Genomic DNA, 13,836 nt, shown 5'->3' on the forward strand with positions numbered 1-13,836 from the left:
CCGCAACGGGAGAGGCCACAGCAGTGAGAGGCCCACGTACTTCAAAAAAAAAAAAAGGTAGGGCTTCCCTGGTGGCACAGTGGTTAAGAATCCGCCTGCCAATGCTGGGGACACAGGTTTGAGCCCTGGTCTGGGAAGATCCCACATGCCACGGAGCAACTACGCCTGTGCACCACAACTACTGAGCCTGCCCTCTAGAGCCCGCGTGCCACAGCTAATGAGCCCGCAGGCCACAACTCCTGAAGCCCACGCACCTAGAGCCCGTGCTCTGCAACAAGAGAAGCCACTGCAATGGGAAGCCCTCGTACCGCAAGGAAGAAGAGCCCCAGCTCACCACAGCTAGGAAGAGCCTGCGCGCAGCAATGAAGACCCAACGCAGCCCCCAAAAAACAAAAACAAAAGGGTAGCCTAGGAACATGTGACTGCAGCATTTCCATTAGGAGAATTTAGATGTTTTCAAATAAATAAAATATTATGCCCATATTAAATGATATATATATATATATATATATATATTTTTTTTTTTTTTTTTTGTGGTTCGCGGGCCTCTCACTGTTGTGGCCTCTCCCGTTGCAGAGCACAGGCTCCGGATGCGCAGGCTTAGCGGCCATGGCTCACAGGACCTGCCGCTCCGCGGCATGTGGGATCTTCCTGGACCAGGGCATGAACCCGTGTCCCCTGCATCGACAGGTGGACTCTCAACCACTGCGCCACCAGGGAAGCCCAAATGATAATTTTTAATAAGTGTCTGGCCTCACTTGCAGAGTATTGTTTTAAATAATGGCCCTTTGGGAAAACCCTTCTAAATTTTTTGAAGGTGTTGCTTATTCCAGCTTTTCAGTCCTGGCTTGCCATCCCTTTGCTATCCAGAACATTGCTGCTGGGCCATTTTTTCTTTTCTTTTTTTTTTTTCCCCGGTACGCGGGCCTCTCACTGTCGTGGCCCCTCCCGTTGCGGAGCACAGGCTCCGGATGCGCAGGCTCAGCGGCCATGTCTCACGGGCCCAGCCGCTCCGCGGCGTGTGGGATCTTCCCGTACCGGGGCACGAACCCGTGTCCCCTGAATCGGCAGGCGGACTCTCAACCACTGCACCACCACGGAAGCCTCATTTTTTCTTTTTTTAATTGCAGTAAAGTTCATGTAACATAGAGTTCACCATCTCATCCATCTGTACAATTCAGTGGTTTTTAATATATTCACAATGTGCATCACCACTATCAAATTCAGAACTCGACCATTTAAAATACATTTTGACAATCTACAAACTAGCTTTTATGGTGATCACCACCACTAGTACTAGATGATATATACATTACTACTTCTCTTAATCCTGCGCTATAGTGAAGTCTTTTATTTGATATTGGAACACATTTAATGATAACTTGACTTTACAGCTGAGGAAACTGGGGCCTAGAGAGGCTAAATAAATCTTTAGTAGTCATGTAATCTGTTTCCTAGGTAGAGCCAGGATCGAGACCCAGGTCTTTTACCCAAGAGTCTGTGTTGTTTGCAGTTTACCACACTGCTGCTAATAATCATTAGGTAAGTGGCTAGAAACTCCACATACCACTTTCCAAAGTTATTGAATATTTTGGCCCACCAAGTTATTCTTCCTTTTAAAGTGAATATTTTAATATGGTCATTTTCGACCTCATTTGATGACTTCAGAACAACCTTTAACTTCCATCTTTTTCCTTTCAACCTTTAACTTTTCTTGAATTGTTTTTCTAACAGAGTGCCAATGATATTTGTGATGATAAGCTGCTGGAAAACTACACATAATCAATTTTTTGTGTTAATAATTTGGTAAAGTCAGCTGTAATACTTTTAGAAATAATTCTTAACAGAGTTGACTCAGAATGGATTACAATAAATAGCATCTGCCTCTTTTATTTCATTACCTTTTTTTGGTCTTAGTTAAGGAACAAAGAATTTTATGACTTAATTTTGTATGTTTTTCTCTTGAAATTGTACCTCTTGGGTCAGAACATTTTAGGACTCTCTTAAAAATGCCTTCCAGTGCGGGGGACGCGGGTTCAATCCCTGGTCAGGGAACTAAGATCCCACATGCTGGGGCAACTAAGCCCGCGCACTCTAGAGTCTGCGCGCTCTAGAGTCTGCGCGCTCTAGAGCCCGTGCACCACAACTAGAGAACCCGTGTGCCACAACTAAGACCCAGTGCAGCCAGGTAAATAAATAAATGTATTTTTTAAAACGCACTGTTTACTTTGAATCACAGAATGAAGATGGCAGAACTAGTAAACTGTCTATTTTGGGTTGGGGGTGGGATATTCATATAATATATTCTGAAGTCATGTGAAGAGTTCATGTCATTTATTGTTCTAGATAGTTAAGGATTTAACCATGAAATTGACTGTCCAGTCTCTATTTATTTTTAGGGAAATAATTATTTTTACGTGTCCTGAAATACTTAGGAAACATTAATAATGCAGTCCATTAATGCACCTGTGGTTTGGGTGAATGTATAGAGTTATGAGTTTTGGGTGTTAGCTTGTACCACTTACTGGCTCTGTGACCTTCTGCAAGTGAATTATTTAATCTCTCAGTTTTAATTTCTTCTTTTAAACTTTTTCTTATTGGATGGTTGTAAACGTCAGATAGGACTTGGAAAAGTTTTGAGAGCTGTAAAGAATTTTTATAAACCTAAAGTGGTAATGCTTGTTAAACCTGAGTGAAAAAGTACCGGTAAGAGAGAGTTAAGAAATGAAGGGAGCTATATGGAGCTGTTTTGGGGTGGGATAGGGACTTCTTTAAGCAAAGTGAGTTCCAAGTAGAGGCTTGGAGTTGCGGAGAATCCAGAAATAGCATTCAGGGCCTCACAGTGTTATAGTTGATGGTGGTTTGTGATGCTTATGCTAACATTACTTTTGTATACAGTGAGAAAGCCAGCAGGAATTTTTGTTGTTGTTATTATTATTTATTTATTTATTTTGGCTGCACCAAGTCTTAGTTGCAGTGGCCCTAGTTGCGGCACATGGGAACTTCATTGTGGCATGCGAGATTTTTAGTTGTGGCATGCGGACTTCTTAGTTGTGACATGCAGACTCTTAGTTGCGGCATTCGGACTTCTTAGCTGTGGCATGCAGACTCCCAGTCGTGGCATGTGGAGCTTTCAGTTGCGGCATGCAGACTCCTAGTTGCGCATGCATGTGGGATCTAGCTCCCCGACCAGGGATTGAACCTAGGCCCCCTGCATTTGGAACACAGAGCCCTACCCACTGGACCACCAGGGAATTCCCAGGAATTTTAAATATACCTCCATGAAGGACAGTTTTGTGTAAGAATATAAATCATATTACAGATTACCAAAGTTTAGACTGGACTAAAAATCTAAGGTTTTTTCTACTTAACAAAGCCATGTATATCTCAGAGTATGAATGTTGTTGGTGCATGAACATCTTCTCAGATGGCTCACAGAAGGAATGGCTCTTCCAGACGACGGACCATCAGTGTATCTAGGTGGAGCATTCTTCTGAAAAATGATGTTTAGTGAAAATTTGGAACACATGACATTAACTCTGTGGGACTGTACAATAAAACCAGTATAATATTTCAGCATACTTTTTGTGTTGTAAAATTTAATACAGTGATTTTTATTGTCACTTAAAATACCTTATAAAATGTCCCAAATTAGGTGGGCTATTTCTGCATATTTTACTTTTTAAATGTTTGTTATTTAATGCATTTTCCCCTTAAAAGCTAGTCATGTTTTCATTTGTTAAGTGATCTTATGAAAGAGTAGATAAAAACATATGTATGGGGACTTCCCTGGTGGAGCAGTGGTTGAGAATCCACCTGCCAGTGCAGGGGACATGAGTTTGAGCCCTAGTCTGGGAAGATCCCACATGCCGTGGAGCAACTAAGCCCGTGCGCCACAACTACTGAGCCTGCGCTCTAGAGCCCGTGAGCCACAACTACTGAGCCCGCATGCCACAACTACTGAAGCCTGCACGCCTAGATCCCGTGCTCCGCAACAAGAGAAGCTACCACAGTGAGAAGCCCGCGCACCGCAATGATGAGTAGCCCGCGCGCAGTAAGGAAGACCCAATGCAGCCAAAAATAAATAATTAATTTTAAAAAAACATATTACGGTTTTAGGAATAATAATAAAAGGAACATCCATGTGATGTCTAGTAGGTAGCCACTAGCCACATGTGGCTTTTTTTTTTTAGCAATATTATTATTTTTTTAAACATTTATTTATTTGGTTGCGCCAAGTCTTAGTTTGCAGCAGGTGGGCTCCTTAGTTGCAGCTCACTGGTTCCTTAGTTGTAGCACATGGGCTCTTTTAATTGTGGCAGGTAGACTCCTTAGTTGTGGCATGAATGTGGGATCTAGTTCCCTGGCCAGGGATCAAACTCGGGGCCCCTGCATTGGGAGCGTGGAGTCTTAACCACTCCACCACCAGGGAAGTCCCCACATGTGACTATTGAGCACTTAAAACGTGGCTAGTCTAGTTGACACGTGCTGTATGTGGAAAAGTACACAGTGAATTTTGAAAACTTGGTACAAAAAAAAGAAGCATGTAAGATATCTCAATAATTTTTATATTGATTACACGTTGAAATAATATTTTAGATATATTTGGTTAAGTAACATTACTGGGATTAATTTTACCTGTTTCTTTTTAGTGTTTTAAACATGGCTACTAGAAAATTTACATTTATATATGTGAGTTGCATTTGTGGTTCCCATTATATTTATGTTGGATAGTGATGCCTTAAAAAACTTCACAGTCCTATTCCCCCCTCCACAAAAACTTCTCACTACCTTGATTAATATATTTACTTCCTTGCTTTTCTTTATCATCTTGTTCCTATGGATGTATTTCTAAACAGTGATTTGTTTAATTTTGAAAAACTGAATATAGCAAGCACAAACTTCATGGCAATGTAAATAAAGGACTATAATGTCAGTTCAACATGAAAGTTCCTAGGAGATAAGCTGAACAAAATCTCAGTGTTACTTCTGGATTCAGCTTCCTGGCGAATTTTAAAAGCCTCTGGGGAAGTTTGTGAGCCGAGTCATGAGTAGGTTATGGAAAACCTAGGGCTCATTCTGGATTTGGGGCATCTGGCACTATGTGAGCCATTGTTCACAGTATGCTGGAGGTCTGGAGGAAATAATGATCAGAGGAAGTGGGCTGCTATATATTTTCTGATTCTAGGTTCACCATGAACTGCCTCCTTTTTACATGAGTTTTCCCATAACTCTTTATTTTATAAAACAAACTCTATACCCATTAAACAGTAACTCCCCATTCCTCGACTCCCCCTTCCCCTTTGTTCCTGGCAGCCACCATTCTTCTTTCTCTGTGGTTTTGACTACTCTAAGTACCTCTTATAAGTGGAATCATACAGTATTTGTCTTTTTATTACTGGCATATTTCATTTAGTATAATGTCTGGAGATTCACCATATTGTAGCATATTGCAGAACTTCCTTCTTTAAAAGGCTGAGGGCTTCCCTGGTGGCACAGTGGTTGGGAGTCCGCCTGCTGATGCAGGGGACACGGGTTCATGCCCCAGTCTGGGAGGATCCCACATGCCGCGGAGTGGCTGGGCCCGTGAGCCATGGCCACTGAGCCTGCGCGTCCAGAGCCTGTGCTCCGCAACGGGAGAGGCCACACACAACAGTGAGAGGCCCGCGTACTGCAAAAACAAACAAACAAACAAAAAGAAAACGAAAACCAAAGGCTGAATAATAATATAGACCACATTTTGCTTATCTATTCATTCGTCAGTGGACATGTGGGTTGTTTCCATGTTTTAGCTATTGTAAATACTGCTGTTACGGACATGGGTGTGCAAATATGTCTTAAGAGACCCTGCTTTCAGTTCTTGTAGGTATATACCCAGAAGTGGAATTGCTGGATCATATGGTAATTCTCTTCTTAATTTTTTGAGGAATTGCCACATGTTGTCCCCAGAAGCTATATTCTTTTTTTTTTTCTTTTAAGTCTTATATCATGTAACTTTTCTTTTTTTCTTAGAATTTTATTTTTTTATACAACAGGTTCTTATTAGTTATCCATTTTATACACATTAGTGTATATATGTCAATCCCAATCTCCCAATTCATTGCACCACCACCACCACCCCACCACCACTTTCCCCCCTTGGTGTCCATACATTTGTTCTCTACATCTATGTCTCTATTTCTGCCCTGCAAACCAGTTCATCTGTACCATTTTCTAGGTTCCACATATATACGTTAACATATGATATTTGTTTTTCTCTTTCTGACTTACTTCACTCTGTATGATAGTCTCTAGGTCCATCCACATCTCTACAAATGACCCAATTTCGTTCCTTTTTATGGCTGAGTAATATTCCATTGTATATACGTACCACATCTTCTTTATCCATTCATCTGTCGATGGGCATTTAGGTTGCTTCCATGACCTGGCTATTGTAAATAGTACTGCAATGAACATTGGGGTGTCCTTTTTTAAAAAAATTGTATTTATTTATTTATTTATGGCTGTGTTGGGTCTTTGTTGCCGTGTGCGGGCTTTCTCTAGTTGCGGTGAGCAGGGTCTACTCTTCATTGTGGCGTGTGGGCTTCTCATTGTGGTGGCTTCTCTTGTTGCAGAGCATGGGCTCTAAGTGCCCGGGCTTCAGGAGTTGTGGCTTGCGGGATCTGGAGTGCAGGCTCAGTAGTTGTGGCGCACGGGCTTAGCTCCTCCACGGCATGTGGGATCTTCCCAGACCAGGGCTCGAACACGTGTCCCCCCTTCCCCAGGGAAGCCCCGATAGTGTCTTTTGATGTACAAATTTTTAAAATTTTAATAAAGTCCAGTTTGTCTATTTTTGTTGTTGTTACCTGTTTCTTTGGTGTCATCCCCAAGAAATCATTGTTAAATCCAGTGTCGTGAAGCTTTTATCCTTGCTTCTAAGAGTTTTATAGTTTTAGGTCTTACATTTAGGTCTTTGGTACATTTTGAAGTAATTTTTGTAGATAGTGTTAGGTAAGGGTCCAATTTTATTCTTCCCCATTGAAGAGAAATGCAAATCAAAACTACAATCACGGCTTCCCTGGTGGCACAGTGGTTGAGAGTCCGCCTGCTGATGCAGGGGACACGGGTTCGTGCCGCGGTCCGGGAAGATCCCACATGCCGCAGAGCGGCTGGGCCCGTGAGCCATGGCCGCTGAGCCTGCGCGTCCGGGGCTTGTGCTCCGCAACGGGAGAGGCCACAACAGTGAGAGGCCCACGTACAGCAAAAAAAAAAAAAAAAGCTACAATCAGATATCGCCTTACACCATTGAATGTCCTTTCCCCATTGAATGGTCTGGGCACCCTTGTCAAAAATCATTTGACCACCTATGTGAGGGTTTATTTCTGGGTGTTTTACTCTAGTCCATTGGTCTATATGTCTTTATGCCAATACTATGCTGTTTTTTTTATACTGTTTTGATTAATGAATCTTTACAGTAAGTTTTGAAATTGGGAAGTGTGAATCCTCCAGTTTTGTTCTTTTAAGATTGTTTTGGCTATTCAGGTCCCTATGCCTTTTTTTTTCTTTACTTTTACATATTTTAATTCATTTTCCATATGCCTTTTAGGATGGGTTAGGTTAACACATCCATTTATTGAGTGTGCGTCTGTCTGCATGTGTGCATGCACGCGCGTGCACACGTTTGCTTGCTTAATCTTTTAAGTTCCAGGCACATTCTGTGTTAATCCATGTTACGATTTCTGCAAGAAGTACTGTTTTCTGTTTTGAACTGTAAGAAGTAGATTGGTAAATTACATTAAATCACTATAGAAGAAGCTATTTTTTACACTTAACATGCAACCCAGTTATGATTCAGAGGCAAGTGAGATTGAATGACTGTCTGTAATGATTATCCAACAGGCAAGCAGCTGACTATGCATTTCTAAATGAGGAGGAACATGTGACTAAAGGAGAATGAGTCAGAACCAAGTATCTTCTAAAGGAATCTGTTAAATAGACTACAGAAATGATTACAACTAAAAGGCAGGGTGCATACTTCCTTTGTGGAATATCTTGTTTTCCTGGGTGCCTGTGGCCATCCCGGTATTATTGCTTATCTGCTGATTCATTGGTGTGATCAACTGTTCATTGTCTCAAAAAAAATGGCTTCTTTCCCTTGGAGAGAAATCACTGTGTAAAACTTTGGTGGAAGTATTGTGTGTAAGCATTCAGTTTCTATGGTGCTCTGTATGTTTCATAAGTGTATGTACATTGGCTTAACTAATTTTTACTATCAACTATGAAAGAGGTGTTATTTAGCCTTGATTTTGTATGTGAGGAATCTGAGGCTTATTAGCAATCTTAAATGATTTGTCTCAAATACACTGTTAGAACCAGGATTTAAATCAGGTTTTATCTGACTCTAAAGTACATTTAGTTTTTACTCTTCCCATGCTGTCTTGGGGTTAAGCATAGTGATAATATTCCTTTCCTTTAAAAAATAATTATGGTTGATTCTCCTAATTTATGGTAGTTATCTTCTCTAAAGTCCCTGCAGACGTGGAATTAATGAACACCGAACAACTTCTTCCACGGAAGATACAGAGTTAGGTTCCTGCAAGCCTCTGGTCACAACATCCTTCTCAGCCAGTTAATACATAATCTTTTTTATGTATGTTTCTGTTTAAAGACACCTTGTTTAATATATATTATTGCGTCAACATTAAACAACAAGATGTTGAGCATCTAGGTTATTTGTAACCTTTTGCCATTATTAAAAAACCCTTAAGAGTGAACAGCCTTGTAATCAAATACTCTGTGTACATCTTTGATTAAATGTTAGGATACGTTCATAGGCATGACATTGCTGGGTCAAAGGAAATTTCACACTTTAAAAAACTTTTTTATTTTTATATTGGAGCATAGTTGATTAACAATGTTGTGTTAGTTTCAGGTGTACGGCAAAGTGATTCAGTTTTACATATACGTGTATCTATTCTTTTTCAAATTCTTTTCCCGTTTAGATTATTACAGAATATTGAGCAGAGTTCCCTGTGCTATACACTAGGTCCTTGCTGGTTATCTGTAGTAGATATAGTAGTGTGTACATGTCAATCCCAAACTCCCAATCTATCCCTCCCCACCACGCTTCTCCCCTGGTAACCATAAGTTTGTTCTCTAAAGCTGTGAGTCTGTGAGTCTGTTTTGCAAATAAGTTCATTTGTATCACTTTTTTTTTAGATTCTGCATATATAAGTGATATCATATGATATTTGTCTTTCTCTGTCTGACTTCACTTAGTATGATAATCTCCAGGTCCATCCATGTTGCTGCAAATGGCATTATTTCATTCTTTTCAATGGCTGAGTAATATTACATTGTATATATTGTACCACGTCTTCTTTATCCATTCATCCATTGATGGACCTTTAGGTTGTTTCCATGTCTTGGCTATTGTAAACAGTGCTACAATGAACATTGGGGTACATGTATCCTTTTGAACCCTATTTTTCTCCAGATATATGTCCAGGAGTGGGATTGCTGGATCATATGGTAGCTCTGTTTTTAGTTTTTTAAGGAACCTCCATACTGTTCTCCATAGTGCCTGTACCAATTTACCGTTTTCTCCACACCCTCTCCAGCATTTATTGTTTGTAGACACTTTTTAATGATGGCCATTCTGACTGGTGTGAGGCGATATCTGATGGTAATTTTGATTTGCATTTCTCTAATAATAAGCAATGTTGAGCATCTTTTCATGTGTCTCTTGGCCATCTGTATGTCTTCTTTGGAGAAATGTCTATTTAGGTCTTCTGCCCATTTTTTTATTGGGTTGTTTGTTGTTTTTGATATCGAGCCACACGAGCTGTTTGTAAGAGGAAAATTCACACTGTTGCCAAAAAATGCCTTCCCAGAATTGTTAGCCAGTTCACGCTCCCTCTGACAATGTGGTAGAACCTGGTATCTCTTCTCATACACATTATTAAGATTTTTAATTTAAAAAAATTTTTTAAAAATATTTATGTATGTACGTTACGCCGGGTCTTAGTTGCGGCACATGGGAGCTTCGTCGCGGCATGCGGACGCTTAGTTGCCACAAGCACGCAGGATCTAGTTTCCTGACCAGGGATCAAACCTGGGCCCCCTGCATTGGGAGCGCAGAGTCTTACCCAGTCAACCACCAGGGAAGTCCCTAATTTTTAAAATTTTAACCTTTAGTTTAGAAATAGTTACCTAGTTTTATTTTATTAATTTAGCCATTTTATTTTTTTTCAAACTTTTTTTTTTTAATGGTAGTCAGTTTTCCCATCTCCACTGGTTAAGTAAAATACCCTTTTACCATTGATTTGAAATGTTACCCTTTTCATTTATTAAGTACTTGTATATGTGGTTTTGTTTTTTAATTTTTTTGTTTATTCCATCAAGTTGTTTCTGGCTGCCACAGCACTACTGCATATGTACTGCTTGCGTTGTCACAGCTGAAAGAGCAGAAAAATACTTTCTTTTATTCTCTTGGATAGTCTGATTCTTTTGTGTGAATTACAGACTTACTTTGTAAATTCCAGAAAACGTTATTTTGAGATTTTACTGGAATTTCGTTAAAATAAGGGTTACTTTGGGATAAATTGGCATTTGTAGTCTTACCATTAGAGAACATAACATCTCACTAGTTTTTCAAGTCTCTTTCTGTGTTTCAAAAATTAGGTATTTTCTTCTTAAAGAGCCTACCTGTTTCGTATTAAATTTATTCTTAGTAGATACTTTTAATGCTATTTTTTAAAATATAAATTTATTTATTTTTGGCTGCATTGGGTCTTCTTGCTGCATGCAGTTTTTCTCTAGTTGCGGCGAGCAGGGGCTACTCTTCATTACGATGTGCGGCCTTCTCATCGTGGTGGCTTCTCTTGTTGCGGAGCACGGGCTCTAGGTGCGCGGGCTTCAGTAGCTGTGGCACACAGGCCCAGTAGTTGTGGCTTGCGGGCTCTAGAGCGTAGGCTCAGTAGTTGTGGCGCACAGGCTTAGTTGCTCCACGGCATGTGGGATCTTCCTGGACCAGGGCTCGAACCTGTGTCCCCTGCATTAGCAGGCGGATTCTTAACCACTGCGCCACCAGGGAAATCCCAATGCTATTTTAAAATAAGGTTTGTTTTTTTAATTTTTAATTTTATTTTCTAAATAGTTACTGTTGTAATACAGGAAAGTTGTTGGTTTTTTTTTTTTTATAACCAGGCACTTTATTGAACTCATTAATTCACTTGGTTTTTCAGTTGAATATTTTAGATTTTTCAGGTAGATAATCTTCAGATATTATATCCTGGTCATGTTTATATGCAACTTTGTTAGAACTGTGGTCTTTAAAAAGAGGTTGCAAAGCTGCTGGATCCAGCTCCTTACAATTTTATTACTGTCAATGGAACATTCCATTAACCTTAGGAGTTAAGTGAGTCCTACTTAAATGTAATGGGTGAATTCAGTTTTAATTCTTACAGTTCTTTTTGTATGCATTCCACTCTTCCTTATTAAAGACTTTAACTGGTGTTGGAATCTTTTTTGGGGTGGTGGGATACAATTTTTTAAAAAATCATCATGTATTCCCCTCTGCCCTTATGATAATACCACGTACAAAATGACAGGTAATATACATCTGTTGAGTAGGTGAACCCTTTCAAATTGAAATTATAGGAAAGCTACAAGAAAAACATTTCTAAATTCCAGGTGTATTTCTGTTCTTCTATTAATCATTATTTAGGTATGTCTTAAGGGCCTAAGGGGTACTGATCATTTCCTCTACTGTTTTCCCTACTATCTAAGTTTATTGGCTAGAGTCACAATTATTTGAGCTCTAATAGTTTACTATAAGGAAATGAAATATTCTTTCCAATTGAAATGGGTTTTTTGAGGGTGAAGTATCTGCTGCTTGCTTTTATCAATAGCTTTGACACTTGGTTTCTGTGTATCTTGATGTTATGGCTCAGTACCAGTGTGCATGGGAGTCTTTGCAAATTTACAATTATTCTGTTTTAATTATCTTGAAATTATCTTCTTCAGAACCACTCAATAAAGGGAACTCTTTCTGCTATCCCTTTGTACCCTCAATTTCTATTCTCAGTCCAGCTACCTAGGAGCTAGAAACACTGAACATCCATTATAGTATTGTAGAAGAAAGGGCAATTGAAAATGCCACGGTTTATTCCAAATTTATATCCTCGCAGAATAAGAGACTCCAGACTCAGAGATAGAACTATTTTGTACAGGTTGATAAATAGGAAACTAAGTTCTCTCTTATCCTTCCTCCGGCACATTTCAAAACCCAGGGTAACTAATGTTTAGCTGCTTAAGTGGTTTGGTCCCTTTACTAAATGAAGGGTATTTATCATCTCTCAAGCTTGGTGATACAAAGACCTTGGTGTCTATGAGGGGAAAGGGAAGAATTGCATTTTTACTGTCATAGTTGAATCCTTTTCCCCTTGTACACCCTTTTGAGAATTTGGTGAAAGCATTGGACTTGCTTAGAAAAATGCACATGGACACGAACATACATTTTTACACAGAATTTTGGGAGGTTTCTGGTCTTCTTGAAACTTATCCATAAACCCAAACTCATGTGGGTTTTCTGAACTCCAGACTAAGAACTCCTTCCTTATATAAGAACATTGCTAAAAGTTATGAGTGACCTAAGGTACTGTAACGTAATGCTTTAAAATCTTGCAGCCAACAAAGGGGAAATTTTTACTTGGGGGCCTTTAACTTAACCTTTAGCCACTAGGCTCTTTGCATGTTTTCCTGTTTCTTCGCTGGCAGTTCATAGGCTGCTCTGCTGGATTATTCTCTTCTGAGAGAATACATCTGAAAGTTGAATTTCCTTAGGGTTCTTCATGGGTCCCCCTCTTTTCTCCTTCTACTTACTGCTTGAGTAATCTCTTCCTTTCCCCTGGATTTAAATAAATACCACTGTGTTGCTGATGGCTGCCAGATTCATATCATCAGCCCATATCTCTTCACAGAGTGCTAGAATCCTATATGCAACTGCCTGCTCAAAAATCTCCATATACATATCTTATAGATGTCACCTATGTAACAGATAAAACTTATTGCAAATATTTTATAATAGCTCTATTGAGATAAAATTCATAGACCATAAAATTCATCCTTCACTAAATTAACTAAAAATCCAGGGATTTTTAGTATATTCACAGAATTGTGCAGCTGTCACCACTCTGTCATTCCAAAACATTTTCATCACCCTAAAAAGAAATCCTGTACTTACTAACAGTCACTCCTCATTCCCCCCTCCCCTCAGCCCCTGGGAACCACTGATATCCTTTCTGTCTCTATATTTATCTATTCTGGATGTTTCATATAAATGGAATCATATAGTATGTGGCCTTTTTCTGGTTTCTTTCACTTAGCATAATGTTTTCAAGGTTCATCCATGTTGTAGCGTGTATCACTACTTTATTCCTTTTTATGGCTGAATGGTATCCCATTGTATGGATAATGCCACAGTTGGTGCATACATGTTTTTGATGAAGCTCTGCTGCTACAGTGATGTGGAATTTAAAGCTACAAATGTGAAAGAAAAGTGATTGTGTAATTTGGATTGAAATAACATCACAAATGCTGAAACTTAGAGATTGAGCTGATTAAAAAATTGTGCAATACTTTTACCTTATTTCCAAAAGAACACAAAATGTAAGGCTGCAGTCACTTTTAACTTTCTGTGAAGTCTTAAACACATCCTCTGATATTTTACTTTTGGAAAGATAAGCAATCTATTTTGTTATTTTTGTGTGTGATTAGCTGAATATTTACCCATTTTAAAGGCTTTATAGAATTCATTTTATATAAAACATTTAATTGTTCTAGGACAGTGGGTTT

The 13,836-nt window shown here is 39.3% G+C and overlaps 1 protein-coding gene and 1 non-coding gene across 4 annotated transcripts in view; one reads left to right on the forward strand and one right to left on the reverse strand.

Annotated features, from left to right (window-relative positions):
- CBFB (core-binding factor subunit beta) overlaps positions 1 to 13,836 on the forward strand; it is a 60,337-nt gene that overhangs the window by 16,363 nt on the left and 30,138 nt on the right. The gene's annotated exons all lie outside the window — the stretch shown is intronic.
- Positions 3,182 to 3,254, reverse strand: TRNAW-CCA (transfer RNA tryptophan (anticodon CCA)). Its single transcript has one exon. It is a non-coding gene; the product is annotated as a tRNA-Trp (tRNA).

Source organism: Pseudorca crassidens, chromosome 20 (assembly GCF_039906515.1).
Source record: "Pseudorca crassidens isolate mPseCra1 chromosome 20, mPseCra1.hap1, whole genome shotgun sequence".
Classification (NCBI taxonomy): domain Eukaryota; kingdom Metazoa; phylum Chordata; class Mammalia; order Artiodactyla; family Delphinidae; genus Pseudorca; species Pseudorca crassidens.